This window comes from Mesoplodon bidens (genome assembly GCF_964165515.1).
Source record: "Mesoplodon bidens genome assembly, chromosome: 4".
Lineage (NCBI taxonomy): Eukaryota > Metazoa > Chordata > Mammalia > Artiodactyla > Ziphiidae > Mesoplodon > Mesoplodon bidens.
In genome coordinates this window covers 79,056,911-79,073,435 of record NC_138160.1, presented here as the reverse complement: position 1 = coordinate 79,073,435, position 16,525 = coordinate 79,056,911, and the positions used below count along the sequence as shown (strand labels likewise).

Sequence of the window (16,525 nt, the reverse complement as noted above, 5' to 3'; positions counted from 1 at the left end):
ACAGGAACTTTTATCATTTCCATTTTACAGACAAGGAAACTGAGGCTTGGAGAGGTTACTGATTTGCCTAAGTTCACACAGCTTTACCAGTAAGAGGATGTAAATTCTACTCTCTCTTACTCCACTGCCCACACCCTTATACTGAAGAATTTGACAAATATAATAGGCATTACCACCTGCCCATAAAAGAAGAGTATAGGCATTCTAATCTGAATGTATAAATGTTAAGGTTAATGCACAGAAAAATGTAATAAATAGGTGAACACACTTTAGGTGACTAGAAAATCAGAGAAATATTTTGATAATTTGATACCCACACCCTTCTATATTAGCCAAAATACCTTTTAAAAAAAAGCAAATGAGGCTTCAAATGCTCTAATATGCCACTGATTGTTTCAGGGTGTCCATTTTACATTCCCTGTACAGGTAGAGCTGTAAGGATAAAGGGACAAAGATAGATAGACAACAAGGCTCTGGGCAATCAAACATATTTACATTCCTATAAATTAAGTTTTCAGAAAAATCTACTCAAATCTGGGCATCAGATAAGTGTTTTAACACATTTGATTTTAGGAATCTAATTCAATGCCAGGGCCACACAAGCAAAGCAGTTGTCTAAGCTAAGATGGGATAGCTATCTAAGTGGTGACATTTAAGAAGTACAGAAGATTCTCCTGCTTGAAATATTTTCTGCCCTTACCTGAATGTTTTCATTACACTTTGTCATACTGAACAGAATATCCATTAGATACTGATTTCAGAAATTCAGATGACACTATAAGCTGTTCACTCTTTTATATCAATTACCTTGATTTGATTTCTTTCCTTTCCAACAGAAGTGGGAGTTTCTAGCTATTCTCAACCCTGGCTGCACAATTAGAATTAGCTACGAATATCTTAAAATAATGCTAATGCCTGGACCACACCGCTAGAGATTCTTGGCTCTGGGTAAACTAGGGCCCAGGCAGCAGCAAATTTTACAAGCTCCCCAGGTGGCCCTGGTATGTGCCAGGCTTGAGACTCACTGGTTCAGATACTCTCTGCCGCCTGTAAAGAGCAATAATGACATTTGCTGACCATATCCATATTTTCTGTGGTTTTCATCCTGGAAAGATTAAACCCTCTCATAGTAGGCTATGTTAAGAGAGATAGTAACCACCACAAAATCTAATTTGAAATAAGAAATGAAAGTTGTGTGGAAAGAAGTTTAAAGGGAGAAAAAGTCTCTATTTTTTGTTATTTAAAAAGAAAAAAACATGTTATTTGACATCTTTAGGATACAGGAGACATGATCCCATTTTCTTAAGTAATCCTTCAAATGTGATTCACTGCTTTGAAATACACACTTCCTAATTGCCTGTATGTCTTTTTCAAGTCTACCACAGCTGCCATATGATGAGTCAAACCTTAACTGGTAAGTAGACTCCAGTCATTCTGAGACCACTAGAATTCTGACTACAAAATAGATTCAACAACCAACAAATTCAACTGTTATTTCTTTTCATGACATCTTATCAATAGTTCAGATCTGCAATATATGAATCAACCTGGATGAAATACCTATATTTCAGGAATCTAGGTCAGAACATCATTATTACCGAAAGAGATTAAAAACAGACATCCAACTTCACCTAAGGTTCTCATAGTAAACTTTCACATATAAATAACTCTTTACATTAAAATGTGAAACTTAGAAGAATTAACAATTAACTTGCTATTAACCTTCTGTGCAATCCAGATGGATTACTTAACTTCTGTGAGCCTCAATTTCTTCAGTTTTAAAATAGGACTATTTCTTACTACCTACCCTACCTCCCTTGAGATTTTCTTAAAGGATTTTGTTACAATGCTTGTGCACTTGAAAACTTCAAAATACAATACAAAGGTAAGCTATCAGTAGCCACTTAATCATAAGCTTTATGAGGGCAGAAACAGTTTCTCATATATTTTTGCATTCTCGGAACTTAGCACAATGCCAAGCATATAGTAGGTACTAAGTAAATGAGTATTATTCATTAAATAAATGAATAAATGAATCTAAAAATATATGATAGTAATTGGAACTCACAGAGAACACAGGCTAATGATTATCAGGTAAAAGCAAAATGCATTCTTGGGCTTGTTTCCCTCTACCCCAAAAGCTACCATTGCCTTTATGAAATCAGTAACCATATATTTAACCATATTTTTGCCACTTTTTCCTAGGGCTAATGAAAAAACTGCTGAAGAGAAGCCTTCAGTGACTGTCAGATAACATTCTACCAGAATCAAGTAAGAGTATGGGGAGACCAGACACAATTTGCATTCATCCACCTATTCTTGGATTGTAGTCTTACATTCCACTCCTATCTATTTCCAACACAAAAATGAAGAAGTAGAAAACAACATGAAAAAGGGTATACTCTTAAAGTTGGCCTCATAAGTGAAGTTAAATGCCAGCATTCTTGGTGCTGAAACCATTCCGTGTCTAATGAGCCCAGAGAATAAACTAACTGAGGCAATTTTTCCAGGTTTTTTTGTAATAAAGTCAGGTACTCATCACATTATTTGTATTCATTAGACTTAGGCAAGAAGAAGGTCCTTAACTATTACCACCACAACCATCTGCCTATGAACCATAGTTGAGCTAGCTAGGTCTGGTCTGAGCTACTAGAGAATGTGTATACTGGTTGATGTCTGTGATATACCAATCCATCTTCTTACCTCATCTCCTTTCACTTTCAGAGACCAGGTACAAACTTCCAGGACTCCTTATATAGTAAGTATGCATTTTCTTTGGTTTTACTTAGAGTTCTTCCCAGAGATTACTACTATGCTTCTCCCTCCGTACCCGCTTCCAGTGAATCTGGGATTCTTGGACAGAAAGAAGTTAACAACAGTGCGGTTAGGTGAATTTTCTAGGTGCCATCCATCCCAACAAGACTGTACTCTGGAGTAATTTCTTAAAATATTATTGGCATTAATACACATGCCATAAAGAACTTTATTAAGTGACTTACATCTTCCTAAAATGACTTTATAATTATGCCATTTATTCATAGGCTTTTTAGTAAGCCTTGCCCTTATGAAGAAATGAGCAAAACTGGAAGCTGGTTTATGGGTCTACTATATTTGTACCTTGGTTATAGTGCAGAGCAGAAAACAGTCCAGAAAAGAGCAGGCATTCAACTTTCAACAGGTAGGAAGCCTTAGAAAACATTCAGATTATTGGCTCTAAGCTCAAATGAGTTGGATAAACAAAGATCTGCCCAAGTAAGGACTGCTCTGTACTTTTTCTCTGATCTTTCATTAATCAGTACCATATTCTAGAAGTGGGGTTTCCAGAGACAGACACAGTCTCATCCTACTCTTCAGGGTCATCCCACATCTAGACTGTTGTTGAAGTAGGGGAGCCATATTTCAGAAGAGGATATTTTAAGAGGACAATTTGATGCAGATTACCCATTACTTATCTTATATCTAGTCTACTCTTTTTTTTTTTAACTGAAAGAACCCTGCTTTTATTCAGGGTGGTAATAAAACCTTGTTTTAAAACTACATTTCCTTGCCTCTCTTACATTAGAGTTGAGCATGTGACACAATCTGGCCAATAAGAAATAGAAGTTGCTGTTAATGTGTCCAAAAGAGCTCCTTAAAAGGGGAGGTAGACTCAGGAGATTTGCATCCTGTTGATTTTGGCTCTTCCCATTTTTCCTGCCTGGAATGGGAACACTGGTGGCTGTAGCTACATCGGTCACCTCCAGACCGTGAGGATGAGAATCACACCTTCAGGCAGAGAAGAAACCTAGAAGGTCCTGGGTCCCTAATGAATTTGCTGAGTCACTATACTGCCTCTGAGCTGTCTACTGCAGGATCTTTTCTATGTGAGAGAAAAATAAACCCCTTCCTGTTTTAAGCCTCTAATTTGGTGGTCCCTGTTGATTTGTAGCAAACTACAATTTCTAACTGAAGCAAGTCCAGTTTCAAAGTTTATCAATCATAACATAAGAGGACTTGAAATCATGTCATTTGAGAAAGGTTGAAGGAACTGGGGATTTTCATCTGGGAAATGAAGGAAATGGAGAATATAGAAAATATGTATATTCAGACTTGCGAGTCACTGACATATGAAGAGCCACAGAAGCCAAATCAGGAAGGATGAGTGAGAGCAAGAAAAGTAGACTTCAGCCCAACCTAAGAGATCTTTCTAGTAATAAGATCTGGCTCCTCATGGATAGGTTGCCATAAGTGGAAGGGTTCAAGTATTGGGATGAATGTCTACTCTGCGAGAAAGAGTAGAGGAGAAGAAAACACTGAATGAGGCAGTTGGAAAGGATGATATTTACTTACATGTCCACACCCAACCCAAAGAGTCTATGAACCTATGAGTTCTGAATACCTAGTTACCAATCTTCTCTAATACAACAAATATTTATTGAATGCCTGTGAAGTAGATTTTATTGCTTTCCTTTGTTTATTGTGTTCAATCCACCTAAATTTTATGCCACTTGTAGGCCTCTTTCAAGGACAACTGCCTTTTCAGTTAACGTTGGAAGTGTCTTTATTTTGTCAGAATTTGAAAAGAAATTAATTTGCAGCCAGAACAACCTAAGCAGTAGTTACAGACGTGTGTTGCATCTTACCTACATGTAAGGAACTGAGCTATGTGCTTTAAATTCATGATCTATAAGTTCACAACAATCCTATGAGGAAAACAGTTTTATTATTTCCATTTTTAAAGGAGAAAAATAAGGCACAGAGAGTTTAAATAATGTTTCAAGATCACATAACTAAGGGTGATGCCAGAATGGAACTCAGCAATCAGACTCCAGAATCCCTTGATTCTATACTCTCCATGCTTACTCTATATCTGGCTTCAAAAAGGCATATACATCTAAGGATCATATTATAATTGAAAGTGAATCACAGTTTGATTAAAATCAAACTATAAATTATGAAGGCAAATGTTCTGTGTATTTTGAATATTTCTTTACCAATACTTTCTTCTTTTACGTTCAATGTCATTTTATCCTTGTCTCTAAGTATCACCTTGTGAAAAACAATTCTTAAATAATACACATTAAAAAGGCATATGGCAGCTAGGTGACAAAGGACAATATTTAGTCCCTGGATAAATTGGTGAGGGGTTATGAGGTCAGCCTTTCTCCACAAACAGCTGCAATTACCTCTATAAAGCAAAAAAGCCCCAACAGGAATCTGAATCTTCTCCCACCAATAACTGAGCGGAAGCTCACAGATTAGAAAAGCTCAAACGTGTAAAAACGCAATAATTTTTCACAACAAATCTGACAACAAAATTTAAAAGTCAATATGTGAAATTAACTCAATATTTAAAAAACAAAACACTTCTTTTGCAAAGGTTCTAAACTTTTCTCTTACAACATCGTTAATACAAGAATACGAACGTGTACAAGTTGGCACATTATTTCATTGTGAGTCATGGTTAGGATTTAAAATTTGTCCCTTAAAAGCTGAAATTAACTGCTTAATTATTTTTAAAAAAATAGTCACTGACATCACAACTAAACAAAAACATTAATTTAATTGTTAATTAATTTTATTCTAACCCATTTTTCTCTGGTTTTATTTTTAAGTCTTTTTGAAGCTCTATCCCATTTTGCCACTTGTTCTGATATATTCTGATTCTGCCTTGCAAGCTGATCAGTAAAGATAAACTCAGGATCAGAACTTTGAAACCGTTGACTTCAAATATGTCCAGACATATGACATGCGTTTCATCTCCCTTTGACACAAAAGCCTGGCGCATTCTGCCCCCCTCACCATGGATACCATCCCATTTAGTGCAGCCTGACTATAGACACTGAAAGCTCGATGGTCATTAAAACAATTTTCCTACTCTTTACACTCAGCCAATGTGCACTGAGTGATCATGTAGTTTAAAGATATGTACTTTGGGATTAGGACCAAAAGGAAGAAGGAGCAAAGGAGAGAGACACAGGAAGAAAGAGAAAGAGAGGAAGTAAGGTCCATAGAGATAAAAAAAATAAAGAAGCCAAGAATGCTTGGTGATGGCTATCATTTTGGGCAGGTGGATTTATGGTGTTAATGGCAAAGAGCAGAAAGCCAGAAGGAAGCCCTTCTCACTGACCTCAAAGGTATATGCATCAATTACTCGCTTTGGTAAATATGTCTCCTATAAGCAGTGGCCCTACCTGTCACCACCAAGAGAGCTACTGTGACTGAGCCCATAAGTCAGGAACGTCCTTCCTCTTGTACCAAAGCAGTGTGTCTCTCACATGGCTGCTCTGTGGCACCAGTCACCTTGCTCAAGAGAGCAGCCAGGGCAGTGGCAGTTTTCTTTGGAGATTGCACATTAGTCCTTTGCTCCCATAAGATAACCATGCAGATGCTTTTCTTTGCTGTGATTATCAGCATGTTAAAAAGAGTTGCATTTTCCTAAGCTACCAAGCACACAAGGGTTTGTGTAGTTGTGAGAGTTGCCAAGCAATTTTTCTGGGGGCAAAATAATAGGAAGGAGAGAAGTCAGGTCTCCTTCCTGCTGTAGTCCAGGACCAGCATGGCTGCTATCCTGAGAGGGAAAGAAAAATCAATGATCTGACTGTGTTTGCTCCGCATTCCAACTGGACATCGCTTCTTTCTAGTTTGAGCATGTGAAACAGGAACTCATTCCAAGTTTTACACTATAGACAATAATAGTGTCTGAAGACAATAGTTCCTCAGCTATTCAGAACTAACCACTCCAACAATTCAGAGTCCTCTGAGACACAACCATGCACAGTAAACAAAGCAAACAAGTAAACAAAACTTCTTGAGCAGCCAAATACATGTCACGACATTCCTCTCCCAGAGCTGGATAGTTATTCCCAGGAAAGATTGCCAGACATCTACCCAGAATCCAGCTCATTCTAATTAAGACCTAGCTCTCAGCAGTTTGGCTATGTGGTACTACAGCCCTCAAATATTAGAAACAGAAAAATGAAGGGCTGTGTACTGCTCAGGCAAAATACTGACAGCGGTACAGATACAGCTGGCCTTCAAGGAAAAGGCAGAGCTAATGGCAGCGCACAGGCAAACCAAAACCAGTAACAACAACCTAAGACAAAAATGCAGGAGAAAATGGTCTATCTACCTCAATGACTTCCTTAATATATTGCATAGCACAGTAAAATAAATCATATTTTAATGACAATTCTGAATCATCAAGAAACATACAAAGGTTCAATACTTTGTTTATGAAAGCAGAGGAGTTTTAATGCTTTTTTTTAAGTTTTGGCACTTCAATAGGTAAAGTTGCACTTCCATTTTCTGGAACCTCCACCAATTACTGAAATTATTAAACACCAATATTTATCTTTAAGGTACATGGTCACTAGCCACCTAATAAATGGCCAGGGCAAAGCCAAGCCAGAAAATGGGAAAGTGGATGAAAATGTCAAATTCAGATTACGGTGCAGCAAAGCTGTCCATTTGAGAGAGGCGGATGGAGTCTTAAAAGAGGTGGATGCACTGAGAAGCTTGCTCTGAAGACAGGCCTTACTCTTCCACAACACATTGGTGGCCATTCTCGTGCCATACATGGCAACAATCATGCAGGTGGAACAAACAGGGAGGGTTGCTCCTTCCTCACAAGGGACTTAGAATGGTAGTGGGGAATCCTAGCTGATCTTCAGGTTACTTGTTAAGAAGGCAGATTTCCAGGACCCACTCTTGGATATGCCACTGTGGAATGTTTGGCTGGATCTCTGGAGTCTGCATCTTTTAAACCTCAGCCAAGTTTGGAGTCACTGACCTGGGAGGCTGTGGTTTGGGGAGGTGCTCTGAGTGCCTGGGCTTCTCAGTTCTACCACTTCCACCTGATGGATCTCTAATCCAACGGGCAGTTGGTGCTGCTTCTGGGATATGCTCCTGTACAGCCTGGCTCTCACTGTGAACACACAGAGCCCACATTCTCCCATGGGAGCCCAGTGAGACTCCTAGCTAGCACCTTAAGGAGCTGCAAGAGAATAGGACAGAATGAGAAACATAAAACTAGCCATAACTTGATTTTTTATTATAAGATAATTGATCTCTACCCTTCACCACCAGTAAAAAGTGGCTGAAAAGAAATTAAAAGGAGACCATATATTCTACTGTATCAAAAGCAGTTACAAGAAAAATACAATGTTGTTTTTTGTTTGTTTGTTTGTTTTTAAGTTTCTTCAGGAAGCTGACACGGGTGGTCAGAATGTTCCAACTCTAACCACTTTCTAACCTTCTGCCACTCTGTTTAATAATAATAAAAGCTCACACTTAGGTACTGTTTAGTCTGTTTTGCCCTGAATCATTTATTCAGGCATTTGTACTCTCTATCTAGCTTCATTCTTTTATGAATTTCTTTTACCTTCTTTTACCAATTTAAATTTTCACAGAAATATTACAGTCCAACTGGATAGATTTTTCATATACAATCTCATGTAGACCAAATCTTTAAAATAAAATGAATCATTAGTAATGAATTTGAATATACAAAACTTTCCAGCATGAGTAGAACCAAAGCCTGGTTATGCTTCTTTGGCATTTCAGCTGCAGGAGTATCTACTCATTACCTTTATGGGCTTTTTTTCCATTACATGGAAAGCAAACATTGATATCTCTGAGCACACAGAAAATTTCTTCTGCACAAACTAAGTAAACTCCACTGTCAATGGGGGCAGCTTATTTAACCTCTTCCCTTCTATTGCTAAAGAGGTATAGTATGTAGTGTGAGATCGAAGGGAAGAAAAAGGTTAAAATTTACAGTATTCTGCACTTTTCTGCAAGACCCCCATTATGAGTGCTAGAAAAGGTAAGAATAAAGTGGTTGCCTGACTTGTGTATAGATGCTATGAAAGTTCCTGCACAATCATTAGATTCTACCTCCTTGGAGGCTAGGATGGTAACTATTCATCTCTGGCCCTATACAGATGTGTCTAAGACTGTAACAGCAGGATTGGTATATTTGGGACTCTATCCAGTTTCTAGAAGTTTCCAGCTCTCTTCATCAAGTAACACCCTTTACATTATTACTGTATAGAAATACCCTAAAATTAAGTGAACTAAAATTCTCTAGAACTTAGAAAGGTTTCTAAACATACCACTATATGAATGCATGTTAGATGAGTAGAATAGATCGAGATTAGGGGAAGAGGAAAAATAAAATTTTTCTGGAGTCAACTGAAATAAATTTTGAGTGGATTATCTAAACAAAACTTAAAAATAGCTATCATCCTTTCCCTTGACTAGTAGACATATTTTACATTTAATCTAAATAACTACAAAGTTCCTTCTTCTACATTTTGCCATCCCCGTTTCCTAAAACATATCTTCTGAGGCTATATTTATATACATTCATGGAGACCTTACCCACACAGTCACTCAATAAATATTTAATGAAAGAATGAATAAACACCATTTAAAATTTTCAACTTAACATCCAAACATAGAAACAGATTTTCACAATTTAAGAAAACTAAAGTGTGTCATTGTAGGAGAGAATACAGGCTTTGTAGTGAGTAGAACTGGGTTAGAATTCTCATTAGTTGCTAACTAATGGAAAAGCCTCAAACATTCAGCTTTCCCATCCATAAAACAAGGTTAATACTACTTGCAGACTTGTTATAAAGATTAGAAATAATATCTGTAAATCTCTTAAGCCGTATCTGGTATATATAATTTTAATGGTCAGGATGGTGAATTTTCATTAAAAATTAATACTACTATGAGCACATTTAGTTCCATCATTTTGCGTGTCTCAGCTTTTTCTATGCCAGATAATCCTACTATTATTTTATTATTTTGCTTGACATAATTTCCCAGAACAGTAGAGCACCATATTCAGAAGGAATAAGAAAACACACTCCAAAGTAAATATAAATAATTTTTTAAGTTTTAGAATATTACTTAATTCCAATGTTTGGAGATTCACTAAGAGTTTCTCTTTATCCATCAAGATTCTTGGATCGCAAGGAAAGAAAGTTGAGACAAAATGAATTTATCAGAAGGATACAGGGTAGCTCATAGAATTGGAGGAAATGCTTTATAATCTGGCCTTGGAAGAAAAGACAGGACTGGGTCACTCTGGAGATCAAGGTAGAGGAACTATGAGTGTGTCTTAGGGCAGCCAGGTAGAATGTTCCAGCTCTAATCACTTTCTAATCTTCTGTCACTCTGCTTAATAATAAAATTCACACTTGTATACTGTTTACCCTGTGCCATTAATGCTTCTAAGTACCTTGCATGCATTAACTCACTTAATCCTCACAACGGTTTTATGAGACAGTAATTCTCAGGAAAAAAAACAAAGTCCCATCTGTATAGCTTGAGTCATGTTCCCATGCATTGGGTGAGGAGGTACCTCATTTGATAGCCCCACCAAGCTGAGATGGCATAGCAAAAAGCCAGGGTAATTTTAGCAAAAGAAAGGTTAAATGAGGCTAGGCAGACAAAATCCACAAATGTCTACTACGTTTGATAAAACCCACATGCCTGGCTCTGAAGGATCCATGTCTCTATTCCTAGTTGGCAAAATATTTTCTATGAGTGATATGCACTGACTACCATGTAGAAAGTTCAAAAATAAAATGCCTATCTTCCAGAAGTGGAAGTTATCTGTGTCTTCTATTATATATGTGGATAGAAATATAGTAATACTTAAAATGAATATATGATTGCATAGATTCCAGTGATTAATAAAACGAAAAACCTACGTATTTAACAACAAAATACTTAAAAGAAATTGTAAATTCAGTCAATTTTAACTTTCCTGACTTCACTGAGTCTAGGAACCATAGAAGAGAGGAGGAAATTCTCCCTCCATTACCCCAGGATTAGTGGGACAAACGTTCTCCCAATCTCTTGTAAGCCCCTGGTAAAATAATTCCTTCACTGAGTTACTCAAATAAACAAGACCCCCCATTGCCAGAGAGAAAAAGACATTCTATTATCCTGAGTACTTCCATTTTCAAAAAACAATTCTGATGTTTGACCTGGAAAAGGGAAAAAAAGCAGTTGCTGCCAGTAAACTATATGTGAGGTTCCTGCAGGAGGGTAGGAACCATATAGTCATCCTTATATCCATTGTACCTAACACAGAGACTGCACTGTGAAGGAACAAAGTCAAAAGTTATTTTACAAGTGAAGGAATAAATAAACTTATTTCAAGAGTAGTCCCAATTTATTTTTCTAATCAGAACCTGATTGCCATTACTACCATTTGAAGTATCTAGAAATATAAAGAAACCTCAAAGTTTTCAACATATGAAGAATAATACACAAGTCATGACAATTTGTACCCTTTAAGCTTAAGATGATATTCATTCTTTGTTTAGTCATTAGCTGTTCTTTGAATGTCTGTTACATTCAAGTCAACAGGATAATGTTAAAAGAACTGGATATATGAATCAAAGCATAAATGCCTCACACCCCCTATTCTCAGATTTCCACTAAATGTTCAAAGGGTTATAAAAGATGAGAGAAAGTCGCCTTCAAATTACAAACCATGGCGATAACCATCCACAAAGCAGAAACTTACAGGAGTTTCAGCTATATATAGAGTAGATCAGATAAAAAGCAAATAAGACCAGTCAAGGAATAACTCTGAAATTCTCCAGCACATAGTCACTTATTTATAAGGACAAGATCTGATGGCTGAACGTTCTAAGACAGCAGAGAGCAAACACACTGCTTCAATTTGTGTTTCAATTTGCCAAGGCAAATCACTGGCATTTGAAAGGAATTTCTTGAAGCCTGCAAATTAGTACAGAGGCCATAACAAGCAGTAAGATTGCAGCTGGGCACGCTGCAGCTTACATAAAGCAAGAGGCAAGCTGGCTAAGAAACAGGCAGTCAAGAAAGCTGGACCCAGAAATCTGACACCTGCACAGCACCTTCACCAAATATGGAGAGAAAACACCGCACAATCAACATTCTTCTACTGGACTACCCAGGTGTCCATCTCCCTTCCCTCTCTTTGCAGTCTGCAGGATAGGAATCTGTTAACCAACAAAAGAACTAATATCAAGCTTAAGAAAGATGGAGTCTAACCTACCAGTTTGTGGGCACTGGGTATCCCACTGCTTACACAAAAATGAGAAACAGAGAGAAACAATACTGAGATGGGGTTATAAAAATATTCTGTGGCATAATAAATTGAAGACAGCATTCAAGACTTTTAAAAAATCAAAATTTAAAAATTACCTACTATATAGGAGATACAAGTAAATGTTAGAAAACATGTGCTTCACGTCCCCAATAAAATTAAGAATACATGACCTATAAAAGGTGAAATGGGGTTTAGATTGCAAATTAGATGGAAGTTTACTTGGATCAAAGGCAGCAAAAAGAAAAGGGGGAGGTAAGGAGACCAAAAGATGCAATATTATAACTTTAATCTATGCTGACACTGAAGAAAATAAAATTAGAAATAATAAGGTTGCAGCACAAAGTGGTATGTACAATCATTTCCAATGCAGTATTTTTATTGGTTCCTACCTTATTACTTTCTCAGCCCTTATTAAACAGAGCAAATATTAACATAGGAAAGAGGAAATAACTTTAATATTCATCAGTGGTGGAAGTTTAAATAAATTACAGTATATCCAAACTGTGGAAAACTATGCAACTATTAACAATGATTAAATAGATTTTAATTTTATAACATTAAAATATTATCTAAAAATTATAGAAGTGTAAAATTGCATACAGCATGATGCCATTTAAAAAAATATATGTACATGGGGTTCCCTGGTGGCGCAGTGGTTGAGAGTCCGCCTGCCGACGCAGGGGACACGGGTTCGTGCCCCGGTCCGGGAAGATCCCACATGCCGCGGAGCGGCTGGGCCCGTGAGCCATGGCCGCTGAGACTGCGCGTCTGGAGCCTGTGCTCCGCAACGGGAGAGGCCACAACAGTGAGAGGCCCACGTACCACAAAAAACAAACAAACAAACGAAAAATGATATGCTTTTAGAAAAAAAAAATCCAACTTCCAAAATTCAATCAAGAAAATATAGATGACCTGAATAGATCAATGATTATGAAAAGAATTTAAAATTTTGTTAAAGATTATCTCCAGAATATGGTTCCAGGCCCCTTTAGTTTTTGTATACAAATTATAGAAAATGTCCAAGGAATGGATGATTTTCAAACTATTTGTGATCGCTTCCACAGGCAAGAAAAGAATATAAAAGTTCTAGACAACATTTTAAGAAACTAATTTATCCCTAATTCCCACATTAGGCAAAATTAGAAAACAGATATACCAAAAAAAAAAAAATCTTAAACACACATTTGAAGAAAGATTCATATATGTAAAATTCTAGCAGAGACAAACCAAGGATACCAACCCCAATATGAAGGTTCTGAGGCGGCCCACCATTCCAGACCCCTCCCCTTGGGGCTGTTCTTATCTCTCCCTGCAGGACAAGCCTCTTAAGGGCCACCTCAGATGCAGATATATGAACTCCCACTGAGGACAGACCTCAAACAGTTTTGGTTTCTGTTGAATATCAATGAATCCGAATCGATAGAAGGGGAGAGGTCTGTCATCTAACATCACTCACCAGAAGCGTCTAGGTCTCAGCTTCACTCTGAGAAATGCTTACACAACTATATTTCAAACACACAAATAAAACTAGAGGCAAGCTATAGGATTCAGAGGAAGAAGATATGACTTCTGATTGGAAGGATGGGGAATTAGGAAAGAGGCAGCGTTTGAGCTGGTTCTTCAAAGACAGGGTTTGGACATGTTTGCATCATCACATATGGGGATGAATGTAACACAGTCAGAGAAGAAGGACCCAGGTCCAGTCAGTCATGAGCATAATAAACACAATGTTCATTGGAGATAAAAAACAGGCCACCCAATTAAATTTGAATTTTAGGTAAGCAAATAATTTTTAGTATAAATATGTCCAAAACATGCAATATTTGGTAGAAAGCACCATAGGGCTAGGAATGGAGTATCAGAAAGTTTAGCAGAAATGCCTCTGACACACTTTTTAGACATTCATAGAATGTTTTGTTTTGCCTTTCCTCCATTCCTAATCCCTCAGCTCACTTAACAGTTCAGAGGTATGCACTGGAAGTACCCATCCAAGCACATTTCAGACACAACTAACTCTGGACTGAGAAAGGGGAAGGACTCCAGAGTCCCTGCGGAAGGCAGTCCTAGAGAAGCAACTGCGTACTGAGCCCGGCTCTGGTCTCCATCAGGACACAGTGTGCACCAAGCTCTCAGAACTGGCAACTGCCCACTGAGCCAGGCCGGCAAGCAAAGAGCCAGGCTCAAGGCAGAGAAGCCAGGAGCTTGGCAACAGCAGCCACTTTTCCTGGACATATCACTGAATTGTGAGTTTTAAAAGGGAAATAGAGCTGACCATTATGGTATTTGGGATTTCCACAAAACTGTGTCCAAAGACGGCTGTGATAAATATTTCACAAGAATAGGTAATTCCATAAACAACCACAGTATAGCACAGTGGTTTATAAAATGGGGTGTGAAGTCAGAGCTGGGTGTGAATCCCAACTCCACCCACTGTGAGTCAAGTGACCTTGGACAGAATGCAAGTCATCTCTGCAGACTCAGTTTCCTTTCTGTAAAATGGGAATAATCACAAGGTTATTAAATGAGATAATACAGAAAAAGTACCTAGTTCATAGTAGTTACTTAGTAAGAGGTAATCATTATAATATTCCAATATGTTTTGGATGTAATCAAAGGCAAAATAAATGACAAGGAGAATTAGAACTGTTGATCTTCCCAGGATTTCCTTAGACCATTGGGAGAAATCAGGAATCATGTGGTCTAGAATCAAAGTCCCATAATCTAGGATCAATTCCAGCATCCCAGGCATCCTAATGTCTCTGGAGTGCTAGGATCATTCTCAGGTTCCTGATCTTAGAAGAGGAAACCAGAGTTACCCACAGAGCAGGGAGGGGTGGGGAATTATGCTCCAGTCCCTGAGCAACTTCAAAATTGAAGGATTTTCAGAGGCAGGGAATTTCTGAGATTCCAAGAAGATATTTGAGAACTTTCTTCCCCCAGAGGGAAGAAACTAGGTCATGTGCTCTTAACCCAATGAGGTTTAGGGTCACTGTGGAGGGAGAGAGAAGATAGTTGGCCTTAATTAGCTCCAAAAAAAGCCCAGGACTCCTGGGATTAATCCAAAAGCAAGCAGAACTTCTAGTGGAGAGATCCAAGCTCCCAAATGTAAGTACTAGTTTCAGTAGATTGAAACCAAATCTAGGACAGCTTCTGAACAATTACCATTTAACTAGCATTTACATGCTATTAGAACTAAATTTATCCTTACCACAACTCCTGTTTATAGAAAAGGCTCAGTCACCACCAGAAAGTAAGCTCTGTGAAGGGATGGACTGTGTCTGCCCATTTTACTGCCATGTGCCCAAGGAATGGCAGAGTGCCTGGCACATAGCTGGTACTTAATAAATATTCATTGAACTAAATCATTCAAAGCCACTCAATGAGTTAGTGGAAGGAGCTGGGATTTGAACCCTAGTCTGACTCTCAAAACCACACTCGCCTCTGTGTCATACTGCCAGCCAAGGCAGACAGGCCAGAAGCTATCCCAAAGCAAGCTTTTGCCCTGGCTCTCTCCCTCCAAGCTCTCCTGGAGTCCACCAAGTTGAACTGGGAAAACCACTTGGAAGGGCACCCTGAGGAGAGTTTATGAATCAAGAAATTGTGGCAGATGCTGCTAGTTGCCTCTCGAGTATCTAGTTTTCCTTTGCTAAATGAACTTTGATTTATTCAGGTGACAAAGTTCTCATTCACCTACTAGAAATATTTGGTACCTTAATTATCATAAAGATTTCATAAGTGTACACAGAAGTCTACTAGATGGCACTTCCATCAAAGCTATTGTGTTACTGTTTAGTTGGAATGAACTTTTGCCTTTCGATTTCCCTTTTCTTCCTGCCTAGAGGTGAAATAGCTATCCTGAAAGAATAAGGACAAAAGCCTCAAGCTGAGGCTGGTGAAATAGGAAGCTACAAGGAACTTGAGTCCTTGATAACTATCTGGAGAGGTTGCACCTGCTTTGGCCTGTCCACCTCCTGATTCCTTGCTTTGTGAGCAAAATAAATCTCTATTTGGTTGACTTGATATTTCATGGTTTCTTCATATACTGCTTGCAATTACTGAATGACAATATTCCCAAGCAAAGCATAATGAAGAGAATACTGCACCATTCCTCAAAAAGTCTACAGCTGCTGCACAGTAAGACCCAAAGCTTCCCCAGTCTCATCTCCTACTATGGCCTTCCATAAACACATCTTTCCAGCCCCAGGAAGCTCTTTATCATATTCCAAACAAGCAACGTATTTTAAGATTAATGCTGTTCTCTTAACCTGATATATCTTTCTTGCATAATCTTTTACAGACCCTGGAAGGTTCAAAGAATTGATGTCGACCACAGTGGCCAGTGGAAGACTTGAGAAGAAAATTTATGTCTTCTGAATATAAGCCAGATGCTTTTTGCCCTGAATACCCATTTTTGGAGTACGAAAA

The 16,525-nt window shown here is 38.0% G+C and overlaps 1 protein-coding gene across 30 annotated transcripts in view; it reads right to left on the bottom strand.

The window, feature by feature from the left end:
• The window catches only part of LOC308615945 (uncharacterized protein), a 639,507-nt gene that overhangs the window by 371,016 nt on the left and 251,966 nt on the right, over positions 1 to 16,525 (bottom strand). For 6 of the 30 annotated variants that reach the window (XR_014015660.1, XR_014015661.1, XR_014015665.1 and 3 more), the window contains one exon: positions 2,704 to 2,853. The exons of the other annotated variants lie outside the window; for them this stretch is intronic. The gene's annotated coding sequence lies outside the window, so the exon portion shown is untranslated. The remainder of the gene's footprint in view (positions 1 to 2,703; positions 2,854 to 16,525) is intronic. 30 annotated transcript variants of the gene reach the window in all.